Below are 17,815 nucleotides of genomic sequence, written 5' to 3' on the forward strand. Positions count from 1 at the left end.
GGAATCTCTACACCCAATGTGGGGGCTCAAACTCACAACGTGGAGATCAAGAGTCAAATGCTCCACCTTGACTAAGCTGGCCAGGTACCCTGGATATCTGTATTTTAAAAGTAACTCCATTATCATATTACTAATTTTCAAATGTGAATGAGTCTTCATGTCTTAACAAAGATCAGATGTTAATTTCAGAGAATATTCACAATCAGTTTTTAGATATGAGATAGTCTTTTTTTTTTTTTTTTTATTTTTATTTTTGGGACAGAGAGAGACAGAGCATGAACGGGGGAGGGGCAGAAAGAGAGGGAGACACAGAATCGGAAACAGGCTCCAGGCTCCGAGCCATCAGCCCAGAGCCTGACGCGGGGCTCGAACTCACGGACCGCGAGATCATGACCTGGCTGAAGTCGGACGCTTAACCGACTGCGCCACCCAGGCGCCCCTGAGATAGTCTTAAATCTTCAGTTACTTTATTATTTTTAAAAGACCTGGGGTTCCTGGGTGGCTCAGTCAGTTGAGCATCTGACTCTTAATTTCGGCTTGGATCATGATCTCATGGTTTGTGGGTTCAGGCTCCATGTGGGGCCCTGTGCTGGCAGTATGGGGCCTGCTTGGGATTCTCTCTTTCCCTCTCTCTCTGCCCCTCACCCACCTGTTCTCTCTCTCTCTCTCAAAATAAACACGTTAAAAAAAAAAAAAAAAAAAGACTTGCTGCAAATTTAATAAAATTTGAAATTATAACCTGAGTGAAAAAAGAGTTGGCCAGATATATCCCACCCCAGCTTAATCAAAGAAAAAAGAAAATAAACTAACTGCATCTTAGTTGTAATCCTATCATTAGAGATACTGCTTTCACATGCATTAGTGTTGTCTAGTGGCTTATTTTATAAGCATCTATTGTTACACAGCACAGAGGCTTCTTTCATTGGTCAACTAAATATAGTTTAAGCTCAGTAGCTTCTTTGTTTACTTAATTTTGTTTCATTCTATTTTTTTGAGATATTTAAGCATAGTCCAATCAGTAATATTTTGCCTTTTTCCTTCAGGATATATATATATATATATATATATATATATATATATATATATATATTAAATGTTTATTTATTTTGAGAGAGGGCAGGAGAGGGGCAGAGAGAGGAAGAGAGAGAGCATCCCAAGCAGGCTCTGCACTGCCAACACAGAGCCCGATGTGGGGCTCGAACCCATGAATTGAACCAATAGAGCATGACCTGAGCCAAAATCAAGTCAGACACTCAATGGACTAAGCCACCCAGGCACCCCACCTTCAGGATATATTTTAAATAAGGGCAAAAGTTAATGCCTTCACCAAAAGGTCTATTTAAATACTCTACTCCAGGCCTATAAAGTGAATATGAAATCCCAATGAAATGTAATTACTTGCATGCTAATTTAATAAATGTATGACTTTTTGGGTGCCTGGGTAGCTCAGTCAGTTAAGGGGCTGGCTTTGGCTCAGGTCATGTTCTCATAGTTGGTGAGTCTGAGCCCCATGTTGGTTCCGTGCTGATAGCTCAGAGCCTGGAGCCTCTTCAGATTCTGTGTCTCCCTCTCTCTGCCCCTCCCCTCACACACTCTTGTCTCTCTCTCTCTCTCTCTTTCTCTGTCAAAAATAAACATTAAAAATTTAAAAAAAGTGTGTAACTTTGGTGTGCTTAAAATAATATAGGGGTTCCTGGGTGGCTTAGTTGGTTGAGTGTCTGACTCTTGATTTCGGCTTAGGTAATGACCCCAGGGTCATGGGATCAAGCCGCACATAGGTCTCCATGCTGAGCATGCAGCCTGCTTAAGATTCTCTCTCTGCCCTTCTCCCTCGCTCGCACACACACCCTCTCTCAAAATTTTTTTTTTAATTAAAATTTTAAAAATGGTAATATGGACTGATCATCTGATTTAATTTTTAGGAGCTATTAAAGCATTAAATGAGAAGAAAAGTTCTTGCAAATGAAATGTTAAGACTGTTAAATTTAACTTTTTTTAACATCTTTTTTTTTTTTATTTTTTTTTTTAGGGAGCACAATTTTTTTTAGGGAGCACAATTGGGGGAGAGGGACAGAAGGGAAAAGAGAATCCCAAGCACGCAGAGCCCAATGCAGGGCTCAATCTCATGAACCATGAGATATGACCTGAGCCGAAATCAAGAGTTGGATGCTCAATCGACTGAGCCACCCAGAAGCCCCAAGACTGTTAAATTTAACTTTTATTGTTTGTAGCAAAATACTTTCCCAAGAAATTAATTTCCAAAATGGTCATAGATATCAATCAAAAGTATTTCAAAAACAAAACAAACAAAAAAGAGGCAAAAGGGCCTTCTTGTGGTTTTGTAAAAGTGCCACTCTGCCAACCTGTTAAGCCTGTCCTGTCTCCTGGTCCACACCACCTACTTCCTGCACTCAGCTGTCCTTTCTGTAAGGTTAACAACTGTGTCTTGTGTAGGCTTACCACAGGAACTGGGGCATAGTAGGTTCCAACCCATTTTTGAATGGATACATGATAGTAGCACAAACACTGATGCCTATAGAGAATAAAGTGACTTCTCACAACTACACACACTCATGAAGTGCTGAAGCTTTGTAGTCAGATTACACAGAAAAGGAGTCAAAGTAGGAAAATTCCTTGTTGTTTATTGGCTATACTCCCTGCCCTGTCCCCTACCGTATTGAGCAGCCCAATCCTGTCCTTGGAAGAGTTCCAGAGATGGGAAGGGATGGTGGGATGAGGAAGCACAGCTTGAGGCTCAGCAGCCACATTCCTTACCAGATAGTAGTTGGGACACACTGGGGTTTCATCTTGTCTCCCTAACTAGAGGACAGACTACTCATCTCTCCCTAAATCTTCCTCTACCTCTACCCCACCCTTACTTCAGGCAACAAAACTAGAAGCCAAGGGCTAGATTTGGGGAAGATATCTCGGCAGGATTTTATCACAGCATCAAGCCTATCACCATCAGAATAAAGACAGCCATCCAGGCTTCTGCAGGAAAGAAACAAATGATTACCAACAGGGTTCAGTGGATTTAGGCTTAGATATTCCACTTTGGGGAATTATTTAGTAACCCACTCATGCATTCTTTCAACAAAGGTTTCCCACTGTCCCGACAGTCCCTCCCATGGGGGTGAGAGATGGAGTACAGGGATGAAACGTACTCTAGTTCAATGTGGACCCCACTCATCTCCTCTCACTTATTACCTGCCTGACCCTAACCCCCTACTCTAAGTCATTTCTGTCTAGTCTCAGGTTCTGACAAAGTGTAAAGCTCTAACTGTAAGTACCAACAACCCCCAATGACAACTCTGCTGTGTACTGCTGAGGAATCTGAGACTCTAACTGGGTAACTGACTTTTCCCAAGTCACACAGAGATGAGCAGAGATAGGATCCAAGACCAGCACCAGTCAGAACCCAGTGTGCACCCCCCCAGACCCTGGTGCACCCGCCAGAATTTCATACCAATCTCTGTGTACCAATCTGCCAAACACGTGCTGCTGGAGGCATTGAACTCAAACCACATAGAAAAAAAGATTGAACTCCAGGAAACATTCTGACAGGATTCCCATGGTTGCATCAAGATTGGGCAAGAGGGCTGACCCTTTGTTGAAGCAGGGCCTCACAATGGTGTGATGATGAGTCTTCTGCCTCTAATAAGAACGGACTTACTAAGATAGGCTTTTCCATGAGTGTCGGAGTTTTGGAGGACTGTTATGAAAGGAGAGACTGTTCCAGACCAGCAAGGAAGATACACAAAAGTAGGCTGGCACAAGGGACAAACAGACTACAAGAAGAGTGAGCTGGTGTGGCGGGAAAGGTGGGGGTGGGAGGAGAGGAGTAGAAACTGAATGAGAACATGATCCGTGAGGAGAGGGGACCCTTCCTGAGCAGAGGAGAAGCTGAAGAGGATATAGGTTTGGGGAGGATATGGACCTGGATTAAGAGAGGAATGTGAGGACATGAAGGTAGGAGGGGTCTCAGAGCAGGTCAGTGGGATGCTTTGCAAGAGGAGTCAGAGAGGCCCCAAAATGACCCAGTTACCGCTAATCCGGATGGGCTCCGAACACCACCCAGCCAGCGCCGGTCTTCAGGCGCCCTTGCATCGGAATCTCCCAGGCTCGATTTCTCCCAGGCGAACTCTTCTGCCTATAGGTCGGCGGGGGACATGCAAGCCTGAGGGTAGCGAGGTCCCTCCCCGCCCCAGCAAGGGCGGGCATTTGCGCGAGACTCCGGGGAGCCAGGTGTGTTCCCCCAAATCCCGCCCCTTAGGTCAACCACTGGTCCCTTGCAACACAAGCCCCGCCTCCGGTTCCTGCCCCCGGCAGGATAGGCCAATTCCCAACACCGCCATCCTCCAGGCCCCGCCTTAGTCCCGCCCCCAGGATGGCAGCATTGGTGTATTGCTACGTGTCCGGCTCCAGTGGGCCGCCTCCACCGGCGCCAGGCGTAGGCTAAGGAAACTGCCAGGATCCCCCAGGGCTGCCAGCTCACCGGCTGGCAGGGGTGTCCCTCCCGCTTGTCACACAGGGTCACTCGGCTGCGTAAGTAGAACGTGTCGCTGGTCACGAAGTGGAACAGGTTGAAGGCCCGCGTCACCTGCAGAGAGGCCCCGTTGACCCGCAGGCCTCCTAGCAGCCGGTTGCTGACTGGGCAGCTGTGGAAAGAGGCTGCAGTCATTGACTGTTAGGAGTCCTGGCTTGGGCCAGCGGTGTGGACGGACAAATACTGATTTCCCCCTTTTCGCTTGTGCTGTTTGTGAACGCTGCGTGTCGTACTGAGAACTTTACGTGCATTATTTGATTTCATCTTCACATCAATCCTATATACTTTATATACTTTTGCCTCCTCCCCTTTCTCTCCTCCGACTCCTTTCTTCCCTCCATTTCTTTCTTCTCTTTCTTTCTTTGTTTCTTTCTTTCCATCTTTTCATTCCCACTATGTTTTTATTTCTTCTCCTTCCCTTCTCTTCACTATTATTATTTTGATGGTGTGTTAGGGGTAATTCATGGAAAGATGATCTTTTAGTTTTCGTTGTCTTAGTTTTGTTTTTCTAAGGCTCTCTCCTTTCAATATTTTTTGCTTGACTGGGCATAGTTTATCAGTGATCACTTATTTAGCAATAATTGTTCCAAGTTGAAAAAAGAAACTTCAGTTATTGATGGCAATGTAGGGATTAGTGGCAACCTCTGATAGACATAGAAAATTCTGAGCTAAGGGATTAGGAGCCAATGGTCTGAACTGTCCATGCTATTGTCATGGTGACTTTTTTGAGGTGACAATAACCTAAATGTAAACGCTTCACTATAACTAGTAATATTTGGATCGGCCTGTGCTATAGACTCCATGGTGGAAGGAAATTCTTACTATATACAGGTTCTGTTCTAGGTCCTAGGTCCTTGGGAGAATTAGGGAACATGAGTGAACAAAACAGACCAAAACCTCCTAGTATTTTGTGGTTAAGGGAAGACAGACAGTAAATAATTTAATTTTTTAAAAAGTAAATTATCTCATGTAATATGGCATATAGTTAGGAGGTGATACACAGAAGAAAGAAACTGATCTAGAATGGATGAGAGGAGAGTAGTTGCAATTTTAAATAGCATGGGCCAGTAGCCTTCCTTGAAATGGTAACATTTTATCAAAGACTTGAAGGAGATGACAGTTTTCCCTATGGGTATCTTAGTTGAGGGTTTCTAGGAAGAGAAACAAGCCAATGCAAAAGCCTAAGGGACAGCAAATTACTTATCCACTGAGTTACCTGTCCACACAGATGCCACCTCCTTTGGGCATTAGGGAGTCACCTGTCTGATCTCTGTCTCTTGTACTCCTCAAAGCCCATTTAGTCTTTTTACTCCATGGTCTTTATTCTGGGGCTCAAGCTCACCATCAATAAGTCCATTCTAGGTACCACCTTGACAGACCCTTTCCTTTTTAAGGAGATAGGGAAACTGAGGTTCAGAAAGGTTAATTAGGTTGCTCAAGTTTCTTCAGGGAGCAGCCTGGCTGCTGTGCCCGCCCATACCTTTAATCACTGGGTTCTATTTCCTCCTGACAGAGGAAGAATTACATGCTAGGACAGATTTGGTGGTATTTCAGAACCCGGACTCTAAAGTGTGAATAGACCAACGGTGTGCCCTTGGTCAGGTAATTTCAACTCTCTGAACCCACTCTAATCCCCTCATCTGTAAAGCGGGGGGAAATAATACTTCCTAGGTCTATTTTCAGGAATCAGTGAGTTAATGAATGATTCACTGTGCTCTGTGAAGATCTGTTAATATTAATGAAATACAACCTAGAAGTCAGGAGACTCAGCTTGTTCTTCTGACCACAAGCTGTTAAAGGTAAAGGACCTGGCCTTCCCAGCACCGAGAAAGGTCTACCAGTTGTGTGAACTGAGCCTCAGTTTCTCCATCTATAAAATGGGAATAAAAATGCAACTATCTTATACAGTGTGTTGTGAGGCTTAAAGGAATTAATATACGTGAAGTAATTTGAACATGCCTGGCATGGGGTAAATGCTGTGTCAGTATTAGCTATTAAATGTAATGCATGTCAGGTATATTGCATAGTGTGTAGCACTTTGAAATGTCAGTTTGGGTTTTTGTTTTTTACATTTATCATTGTAGGCCCTTAATATTTGAAGAAAAAGTAAAAGGAATGAATGTTATTGGCTGTAATCTTGGACAGGCTTTATTCTCCTTGTGCCCTAGTTTACTCATCTGCAAAATGGGAATGACAATACTTGCATTCATTCAACAAACATTCACCCAGTACTTCACTTTCTCCCAGTGTTTATGTACCCAGGATACAGACGAAAGAGACAGGATCTGTGCTCATGGGAACAAACACACTCAGCACAAGCCATAGACCAAGAGCTAGTGTGCCATTGGTAGGAAGTTACTGTGGCCTGACAGACACCGCTCCTTCACAAAGTGGTAGATGGACTTAATAGTACCAGTCCTGGAGATCATCATCTGGCAAAGGCCTCATTGGCCACCAGGGCAAATCTGTCTGGATCAATGCTTATGACTCCGAAAACCATATAGAGACGTTTGCCAAGAGGAAATGGTCTGTTCTCAAGTACAGATGAGAGCTGAGGGTCCATGAAGATGCCCAGGATGATGATGACATCCCCAGTGCACAGAACAGGGATGGTGGCATATCTGGAGAGTGACCAGAGTGAGACTCTCACCATGAAACTGCAGAGGGAGGGACAGTCACTCACCTTCTGCCTTGCACCCAAGGTCACTGAACACTGGTAGCCATAGTAAATAAGGGGACAGGAGGAGCAAATCTGCTAACGTTCCTCCTGGACTTCTGAAAAATGAGGGGCCACCTAGGACCATTGAAGCCATCCAAGGCAACCTACCTCATGGTAATTTACATAAAGGACCCATAATGCATTACTTCATGGGAGCATTTTCTTTCTTTTTTTTGTTTTGTGATCTCATATATTTCAACCTAGACTTTATATTGTTATATTACGTACTTTCATTTAATTAATTAAAATATAATTTATTGTCAAATTGGCTAATATACAGCGTGTAAAGTGTGCTCTTGGTTTTTGGGGTAGATTCCCATGGTTCATCGCTTGCATACCACACCCAGTGCTCATCATTGGAGCATTTTCTTTCTTCCACAAATGCTTTGAGTTTCAATCTAAGAGGTGCCTATGATTGGTGGTTGGGCATAGGGGGCCAACATCTTCAGAGTATTGACTCCTTTTGCCTGGATTAGAGGTAGCAATGAGAACTCAGGAAGCTTTGCAGAGCCCAGCCCAAGAGGCAGTTGACAGAAAAGAACTCACGGGAAGATCTCTGGGTTGGACTGAAGCTGAGCATTGTGGAGGCAGTATTGATGAAGGCAGGGTGAACCTGCAGAAGAGGCATCTCCAGAGAATAAAGGTTGGTCTAGGAAGAAACAGGGAGGCGGCCATTACCTTCAAATCTCCAGGGGAGACACCTCCCATCTTCATTGGCTGCAAGTTGTTTATTGAACTAAAAGTAATGGGCCAAGTTTACTGAGCATGAGCTGTACGTCAGGCACTGGGACCTGACCACAACTCTCTGAGGAGGGTTATTAGTTATTAGTTCCTATTTTACAGAAGAGCAAACCGAGGATTAGAAAGTTAAAAGACTAGCCCAAAGCAAGTAACAGAGCCAGAATGTAACATCTCTCTGATCCCAGAGCCCATGTTCTTAACCTCTGTGCCAGTGGCTCTTAAATTTCAGTGTGCATTTTCTCTTGGAAAACAGGTAAGGAATCACTGGAGTCCGTGGTTAAAATTGCCAACTCCTGGTCCCTATCCCAAGATTTGGATATCTTTTCGGTATTTTATTGTTTTCTCTAAGAAAATCAAAATGATGTTTTTTGTTGCTATGAACAAGGCAGTTTATTAAAAAGAACACCGATAGAGAGTTCTGGGGGCAGAGCAGTGGACTTAAGTTATTGTACACTGAGACTGCCAATTCTGTCCATGACCTTAAGCAAGACACCCCATGACTCTCTGGGTGGCAGAAGCAGAGATAATGGTAGACACTGAGAAGAACTAAATGATCCCTTTAGGACAAACTCTGGTTTTCAAACTGATTCCAGGAGCCCCAGAACCTCCCTTGAAGGGACAGGAAGCCCGTCTACACACTGGGGAGCTGGTTTAGCAGAAGTCACCCTTCCTCCTCCCCTATTCAATCAGAGCTCTCCTGTTTTTATATTTGGCTTTTATGTAAGATCTCTTCCAAAGAAAGGAGGTGACAGCATCAGTGAGCAGTTAGGAGCACAAACCAGCCCTGTTAGTAACTAATTGTGTGACTTGGGAAAAATCCCTCTACTTCTCGGAGCCTTAGATTGTTCATCCGTAAAATGGGAACTTCACAGGATTATCGTGAAGCTTTAAGGATAGGGCATAAAAAAAGATCTTGACCCACAGCACATGGCAAGAAACCAATAAATATTGGTTGTGATTGCAGTTGCTCTTGTTTTAAAGGGTTTTTGTGGCTGTCAAGTTTGGAAACCAATATCTCAATCCATCAAACATGATGTCATTTATAAGGACATTCCCAGTCTGATGGGGGACAACATGGTCTTTTCCCCAAAAAAGACTGGTCTGATAGCTAAGACTTGACTCTATTCCAGAGAATTATTCCTCAGTCAGATGGATATAAAGTCACAACTGGTGCCCAATCACCCATTTCTCAGTCCTCCCTGTACCCCACTCCTCCCCTAGACACTCCCCCATTCTTAACAGGTAGCCCGTCCCAGCTTGCTTACAGAGAGGCAGAGTCCACAAGTACCCTCCTTCTTCTCCAGCACGAAGACCTGCACACGGTGATCCTCCTCTATCTTGCTGACACTGGGACATCCTGAGAAGGTGCCTTCCCTAAGGATCCGGCGGTAAGTCTTCAGGAAGCAGCTGCTCAGAACCACCTCAATTGTCTGTGGCTGGCAGTGCAGGGCCACCAACACTAGGGACAGTTCTGCAGGAGGACAAGAGCCAGTGCAAGGGCTCCTGGGATGATGCCATAGGAAAGGGTACTAGTTCTAATCTGGGTAGAAGAGACATTGTGGGTGTATTAGCCTAACCCACAATGACTCCCTTAAACAAAGACTCCCCTCACGGGAGGTGAGACCCTTATACCATGATGGCCCTGGGGGACCCTGATCCCTGGCCTCAACTGATCCACTCACAGTCTCTTTCCCAGGAACTGAGCCTAAAAGAAGGTGATATAAAGCTTGAGATTCTGAGACAGCAGTTCTCGGTCATGCGTGCTAAGAGGCAGGGGAGCCAGTGTGTGGAGAAAGGAACAAAGTAGGTGTAGGTGCAGAATGAGACGAGAGGCAACTCCCTGGTTCCTGCCACTTTGACAGTCCCAAGTCCTAGACCCTGGAGAACCTGCTTGGAGCCTATCCGTGGCCTCCAGGAGACACCTTATAATAAATTCTCCTGTCTTCCCTGAGCAGCCCAACCAAACAGTTGGTTTCTGTCACTTGTCTTGCAAGATTATTTTTAGAGATGCTAATTTGTTTTGTTCTTTGATTTCCCTCACATTCCAACAGGTAGCCTGGGCCTTGGGGATTTTGAAGGGCTTACACTGCTTGAATCAAGGCTCCTGTCTTATAAAGGTCGAATCTGAAGAGACAACACTGGGGTGCTTGGCTGGCTCAGTCGGTGGAACATGTGACTTGATCTTGGAGTTGTGAGTTCGAGTCCCACGTTGAGTGTAGAGATTACTTAAAAATGAAATCTTTTTGGGGTGCCTGGGTGGCTCAGTTGGTTAAGCGTCTGACAGTTGATTTCAGCTTAGGTCGTGATCTCACAGTTCCTGAGATCGAGCCCCAGGTCAGGCTCCACACTGACAGGGCGGAACCTGCCTGGGGTATATCTCTCTCCCTCTTTCTCTGCCCCTCCCCTGCTTGTGAGCCTGCTCTCTCACTCTCTCTCAAAACAAATAACCTTAAAAAAAAAAACTTTAAATTTTTTCTTATTTTAGAGAGAAACAGAGCTGGGGAAGGGGCAGAGGGAGGGAGGGAGGGAGGGAGGGAGAGAGAGAGAGAGAGAGAGAGAGAGAGAGAGAGAATCTCAAGCAGGCTCTGTGCTCAGCACAGAGACGACATAGGGCTTGATCCCATGACCCTGGGATCATGACCTGAGCTGAATTCAAGAGTCAGATACTCAACTGACTGAGCCTCCCAGGTGCCTTCCTGAAAATAAAATCATAAAAAAAAAAAAATGAAGAGACAACCCTGAGAGAGGGGAGGGAGCGCCTTTGGGAGCCAGGAACAGGAGGCTGGGGTGTTTTCAAGCCCTCTTCAGGACTTTTTAGTCTCATGAGCCAACAAATTCTGTTTTATTTCATGGTTTCAATTTTATTTATTATTTATTTTGCTCAAGCCAATTGGGAATAGGTTTTCTGCCACTTGCAACACACTGTGTCCTGATACCTTTTTTTGGGTGATGAATGAGAAGCTGATACTCAACCCTTCCCTCCTTTCTGTACCTGCTCTTTCCACACTTTCTACTGAATTTGAGATGACCTGTTTAAAAGTCATTAAAAAGCAAAATGTAATGGAAATATCAGTGTAAAATATTTCTGGACTTGTTTTATTATTTTGAATTTAAAGACTTTACCCCCTTTGCTTTTTTTTTTTTTTTTTTTTTAACATTTATTTATTATTGAGAGATGGAGAGACACAGAGCGTGAGCAGGGGAGGGGTAGACACAGAATCGGAAGCAGGCTCCAGGCTCCGAGCTGTCAGCACAGAGCCCGACGTGGGGCTTGAACTCACAAACTGAGAGATCATGACCTGAGCCGCAGTCGGCCGCCCAACCAACTGAGCCACCCAGGCGCCCCACCCCCTTTCCTTTTTAAATAAGTTCACTGTTTCTGTTTTGGCAGGCATATTTGGTCAGAGGGATGGGTTACAATTTAAGGGCAGGTGTGTGAGACGGGGCAAGGTGGGGGTTAAGTCAGCCACATAACTTTCTGCTATTGCAATCAATAGTATATTGTGATACAGAATGCCAAATAATAATATTGATAACAGCTAACCCTCAAACATGAATGCTATGCAGTAAATGTGCTCTTAACCCCGGCAGAAGAAAATGAGGCACAGTTCAAACCCAGACAGTCTATCTTGCCGACTTTATGTTCTTAGTAACCTGGAAAAAAATTAACACAAAAAGAAAAGCTGTCTCATCCTTAGTGCATGAAAACACAATAATATGCTTCATAACTTCTGTGGAGGGATACACACAGTATTTCACAAGTGAGCACACTATCCTGGTCTCACCAAGACAATTTGTTGACACGGGACAACCTTCTAATGAGCCAGCACCTACTCGGGGCTTGGCTAAAACCCCCTGGGTTGGACTTGTCACCCCAGTCACTTCTGCCTGCCCAGCACTGCTCTACTCTCATCTGAATTCCTCTCCTCTGTAGCCAGGTGTATTCCAAGGTGCTGCATAAATGTTCCTCAGAATGAGGATTCTGGGGACAGATAATCTTGGGAAATGCATACTATAATCTGCTTTCAAAATCTGATTTTTTTGTTTAATTTTTTTTTTTAACGTTTATTTATTTTTGAGACAGAGAGAGACAGAGCATGAATGGGGGAGGGTCAGAGAGAGGGAGACACAGAATCTGAAACAGGCTCCGGGCTCCGAGCTGTCAGCACAGGGGCCCGATGCGGGGCTCGAACTCACGGACCGCGAGATCGTGACCTGAGCCGAAGTCGGCGCTCAACCGACTGAGCCACCACCCAGGCGGCCCTCAAAATCTGATTTTTAAGGGAGTCATGGTAGATGGTGCAATATTAAAGGCTCTAAAAAGTCCCGAGTCAAGAAACCATTTTGTTTAATCCACTATTTCCTCCAATATATTTAACAACAGAACACCACCCTTTTTTTGTGTAATGTCTATTGAAATCCCAAAGCACTGGTGTCCCACAAAACACAGTCTGAGAAATACTGGCCTGTAAGTTAAACACTGCCTAGCTGTGAATGTAATGGAAACTTCATCCCAAGGCTAGATTATCCAGAGACCAGAAGAGGAATGCTAAAGAAGTATTTTTTGAAGGAATTTGATATTTGGAATTTTTTAATGTTAATTTATTTTTGAAGAGAGAGAGAGAGAGAGAGAGAGAGAGAGAGAGAGAGAGAGAGAGAGAATGAGTGGGGAGGGGCAGAGAGAAGGAAACACAGAATACCAAGCAGGCTCCAGGCTCCCAGCTGTCAGCACAGAGCCTGACGCCGGGCTTGAACTCACGAGCCATGAGATCATGACCTGAGTCAAAGTTGGACCTTTAACCGACTAAGCCACCCAGGTGCCCCTGAGTTTGAGATTTTAAAAAGCAGAGTAGTCATTTTAGGAAAATAAGAATTTTATAAAATTGAAAGGTTTGGGAGTTAGAATTATTTTGACTATGGGGGACATAGATTTGGGGGATACCATCATCTTTTTGATTCCTAGGACCCAGCTTCTGCCCTGCCAGAGGGTGAGTCTGGGAGTTAGTTGTGCCACGTGAGGGAGGCCCTGTGAACTCAGCCTCTCTGTAGTATCTGTCACACTGGTCTTGTCCCAACAACTATCTAGCCCCTCCTGGCTTCTTCTGGGGGCTACAGCCTTTGTCTTTCATGGATCATCAGTTCCTTCCTCTGGGAAGATTCATTCTCTGGACAGTATTGGGGTCCTGGGAGCTGATGAATTATCCATTCTATCTCTGATACGGAGTGAATTTTTATGCTTTCCCCCCCCCCCCCCCCCAGCAATCCATATGTTAAATCCTAACACCTAATACAACGGTATTAGGAGGGGAGGCTTTGGGGGTGATTATATCATGCACATGGAGCCTTTATGGATGGGATTAGTGCCCCTATAAAAGAGACCCCAGGGGACACCTGGGTGGCTCAGTCAGTTAAGCAGCTGACTCTTGATTTACATGCAGGTCATGATCTCATGATTTGTGAAATCGAGCCCCACATCAGGCTCCACCCTGACATCAGAAAGCCTGTTTGGGATTCTCCTTCTCTCTCTCTCTCTCTCTCTCTCTCTCTCTCTCTCTCTCTCTCTCCTCTCTCAAAATAAAATAAATAAAAAATATTAAAGAAAATATTTTCTCTCTCCCTCCCTTTCTCTCTACCCTCCCCGCCCAACCCAGAAAAGAGACCTCACAGAACTCCCTTGCCCCTTGCACTATAGAGAAGATAGCTGTCTATGAACCAGGAAGTGGGCTCTTATCAGATACTTAATCTGCCCGTGCCTTGACCTTGGACTGTGAGCCTCCAGAACTGTGAGAAGTAAAATTCTGTTGTTTGTAAGCCACCGGGTCTGGTATTTTGTTACAGCAGCCTGAACTTACTACAACAACCTCATGTGCTCAGCTACCTAGCCTCTTACTAGAAATCACCTCTACCCCAGTGGACTCTTTAGAGGCCAATGTCTGACCAAATCTCACTGGCCCTCCCATGGCCTTTGGACACTCATTTGTCTGGGACTTCACAGAGTTCTGATGTCCACTCTGCCCCCACCTCTTCTTTGCTGTACAGACACGAGTTGTTCAGACTCACCCGAGTAGGCATAGTAGCTGTCATCAGCTACCCCCCCTTCAGCTGGGTACTTGTCTGTTGTCTCTCCCATTGCTGGATAGAGCTGAGGTTGTCAATGAGGATACTGTAGGTCCCTTAGGCAGAGAGACTTTTGTGGAGTCTGCTATATTTGATTCAACCCCCTGGGTTGTAATAATGCCTGTAAACGAAGAAACAAACAAAAAGAATCCAATGCACCTATTCTCTCCACCAATCCAGAGTTCTTTTCAAATGTTCTCACTTAACCAAGTATCTTTTTTAAAAAAAATTGTTAATGTTTATTTTTGAGAGAGAAAGAGAGAGCATGAGCAGGGGAGGAGAGGGAGACAGAATCTGAAGCAGGCTCCAGGCTCCAAGCTGTCAGCACACAGCCCGATGTGGGGCTCAAACTTATGAATCATGAGATCTGATCTGAGCCAAAGTCGGATGCTTAACCGACTGAGCCACCCAGGTGCCTCTTAACCAAGTATCTTTATTAGAAGATTCAATAAAGGGGCACCTAGGTGGCTTAGTCGGTTAAGCGTCTGACTTTGGCTCAGGTCATGATGTCACTGCTCGTGAGTTCAAGCCCCATGTCAGGCTCTGTGCTAACAGCTCAGAGCCTAGAGCCTGTTTCAGATTCTGTCTCCGTCTCTCCGCACCTCCCCTGATCTCTCTGTCTGTCTCTCTCAGATATAACATAAAAAAAAATTTTAAAAAAGAAGATTCAATAAAAATAATATCAGCACCAACTACATTATTACTGCCTCACATTCATTTATGTGCCAGCTCTGTGCTAACACATAGTAACTGATGCATGATCTTAATTCATCTTATTTTTTAAATGTTTTATTTTTATTTTTGAGAGAGAGAGAGAGAGCAAGTGGGGGAGGGGCAGAGAGAAGAGGGAGACACAGAATCCAAAGCAGGCTCCAGGCTCTGAGTTGACAACATAGAGCCCGACGCAGGGCTCAAACTCACGAACCGTGAAATCATGACCTTAGCCAAAGTCAGATGCTTAACTGACTGAGCACCCAGGCACCCCATCTTAACTCACGAATTTAACTAGTGCTGGCAACTATGTCTTCTGCTCAATAACCACTCTAATTTTTTTTTTTTTTTTAACATTCCTTTTTGAGAGACAGAGACAGAGCATGAGCGGGAGAGGGGCAGAGAGAGAGGAGGACATAGAATCGGGAGCAGGCTCCAGGCTCTGAGCTGTACACATAGAGCTTGACGCAGGGCTCAAACTCACAACCATGAGATCATGACCTGAGCCAAAGTCAGACTCTCAACCGACTGAGCCACCCAGGTGCCCCTCAGTGACTCCTCTAGAGATAGCAAAAGGCAGAAATCTGCCATTGCATTTTGTCTTTGGTATCTGGCTGCCTTTTTTGGTGTGAGTTTCCTACTGCATTGAATATGGTTCTAATATTGAAAGATATATGTTATTTTTTAAGAAGGCTCCAACATCCAGTGCAGAGCCCAACACAGGGCTTGAACTCATGACCCTGAGATCAAGAGTCAGATGCTTAACCAACTGAGCCAACCAGGCACCCCAACAATATTTTGGTATAATGTGAACCCTAACTGCAAACCAAGTGCTTTATTTAGTGCAATAGCAGTCCAGGAGTCCAGGATAGTTTTGACATCATTCAATTTCACCTTGTCCAAGTAAGGCCCTGCTTCAATGCACGAGCATTGGTATGGTGAATCCTGACAAAGAACCTGAGGTAAGGATTATTATTTCTTAAAAAAAATTTTTTTAATGTCTATTTACTTTGAGAGAGAGAGAGAGAGAGAGAGAGAGCAGGTGGGGGATGGTCAGAGAGAGGGAGACAGAGAATCCCAAGCAGGCTGGGCACTGTTAGCGCAGAGCCTGATGTGGGGCTTGAACTCACAAACTATGAGATCATGACCTAAGCCAAAATCAGGAGTTGGATGCTTAACCAGCTGAGCCACCTAGGCGCTCCAAGGGTTATTATTTCTATTTATCAGATGAAGAAACTGAGGCTCAGACAAGTGAAGAGGTTTGTGCAAGGTCACACAGCCAGGAAGTGGTGACACTGCATTTGAAACAAGGTCCATCAGATTCGGGAGCCCGGTGTCTCCCCTAACACACTGTACCAACTTGCAAAAACACAGCTTCCTTCTCATGGTTGAGCCAAACCACTCTCTCTAGAGAGAAAGGCCCAAATCAGCTATCCTGAGCTGGATCCCTTGGAAATCTTCCTCTTTCCCCTGGGCGAAGGGCAGAAATAGGTCCTTGACCTGATGCTCTGTCATTGCATCCTTGGCACAGTAGCCAAAGGACTAATTCAGAAAACTAGAAGTTGACTCAGCACAGGTAGCAGGCTCGTCCATCCCACAATCTAGGTCTGAAGAGGCACTGACCCTTGTGTTCAATTCTGCCCCCACACAGCACCTGCTCCTTCCACACTCCACTTTATTCTAGCTCTGTGCAGAGCTGAGGGGTCACAGTAGGGCAGGAGAGCTGGCCAGAATGCATGAAAGAGTAGACCAAGGCTCTAGACCTGGCTCTGTTACTGACTTACTGTGTCATCTTGAGGAAGACCCAAACCTCTTGGTACTTCCATGTCCCCTCAAAACGGTGAGGAACAGAGAAGTCCTTTAAACTCTAGTGATCTGTGGGTTTGCAACATAAATCCTGGCTGTAATGAAGAGATGTCTTGCCACAGGCGTCTCAAGGTTTTATTTGCAGGGAGAGATGTTTCCATCGGATCTGATTTTGTTTTTCCCGCATCTGGTTAACCAGTTGTTCCTGCTGCCTTATGGAAAAGTCCATCCTTTCCCCAGTGATTTGTCACGCTGTCATTATGTATCCAGACCAACTTCCGTGCTCTTTCATCCCATTGGTCTGCTTGTCTATCACTGTACCGGCACCATGTTACTTTCATGTAAATCTCAGGATCTGGTAGAGTGAGTCTCCCATCTTGCTCTTCAAAATTATCTTGGCTTTTGTTTGCCTTTGGTTCTTCCATATATGTTAGAATCTCCTTATCAAGTTCTACACAAACCCTGTTGGGATCTTGTTTGGAAGTGTGATACTTAGTAAGAGCTGATAATTTCATGATACTGAGGTTCCCTGACCACAGCATTTTTTTTGAGAAGCAGTGGAGTGTAGACTGGCCTCTGAAGTCAGACCTGGCATAGAATCCCAGCTCTGTGATAGGGGACAGATCACTTCACGTCCATGAGTCTCAGTATCCTCAACTCTACAACAGGGATGATAATGGTCACTGATGGTCATGGGGGTTAAATGAGATAACACCTGTAAAGCACTTAGCATGGTTCTTAGCATATAGTAGGTGCTCAATGAATAGAACCTGTTGTTGGTAATGACTGTCCCCTTCTCCTCTCGCCAAGATTGGTATCTACTTCCTGAGTGCTTTGCCAAGGATACTTCTCCCTTGCAAAAGCTATGGACTTGTGGGAGTGGTGAGATGTGCAATGTCCTGCCCTTTCCCAATATCTACCTTCATACTGTCCTAGGAGCTCAGTGTCCAGGGCTGTACTCCTTCTTCAGGCTCGGTGAGGCATTGGAGGTGGCAGTTGTTCTTTGTTGGGGGAGGGCAGGGGATGGCAGCAGGGGTCCAAGATCTTGGGTCCCCAGTTCTGGGCCATCTTGGAGGGAACTAGTTTGCTGGAACCCCAAGCTCTTGGCCAGGCCCAGATGGGAAGGATAGACAGCAAGGGAGACACAGCTGGGATGATAGACAAGATGGAGTAGA

At 45.1% G+C, this 17,815-nt stretch overlaps 1 protein-coding gene and 1 long non-coding RNA gene across 2 annotated transcripts in view; one reads left to right on the forward strand and one right to left on the reverse strand.

Annotated features, from left to right (window-relative positions):
- Nucleotides 1-4,192, reverse strand: part of CEP85 (centrosomal protein 85) — a 35,760-nt gene extending 31,568 nt beyond the window's left edge. The window contains exon 1 of the mRNA XM_019432404.2: nt 4,046-4,192. The gene's annotated coding sequence lies outside the window, so the exon portion shown is untranslated. The remainder of the gene's footprint in view (nt 1-4,045) is intronic.
- Nucleotides 4,193-4,396: 204 nt separating this feature from the next.
- On the forward strand, nt 4,397-7,540 carry LOC128772964 (uncharacterized). Its single transcript, XR_008417103.1, has 2 exons — nt 4,397-4,545; nt 6,794-7,540. It is a non-coding gene; the product is annotated as an uncharacterized LOC128772964 (long non-coding RNA).
- Nucleotides 7,541-17,815: the final 10,275 nt, after the last annotated feature.

This window comes from Panthera pardus, unplaced genomic scaffold, assembly GCF_024362965.1.
Source record: "Panthera pardus isolate Hobbes unplaced genomic scaffold, ASM2436296v1 HiC_scaffold_11, whole genome shotgun sequence".
NCBI lineage: Eukaryota > Metazoa > Chordata > Mammalia > Carnivora > Felidae > Panthera > Panthera pardus.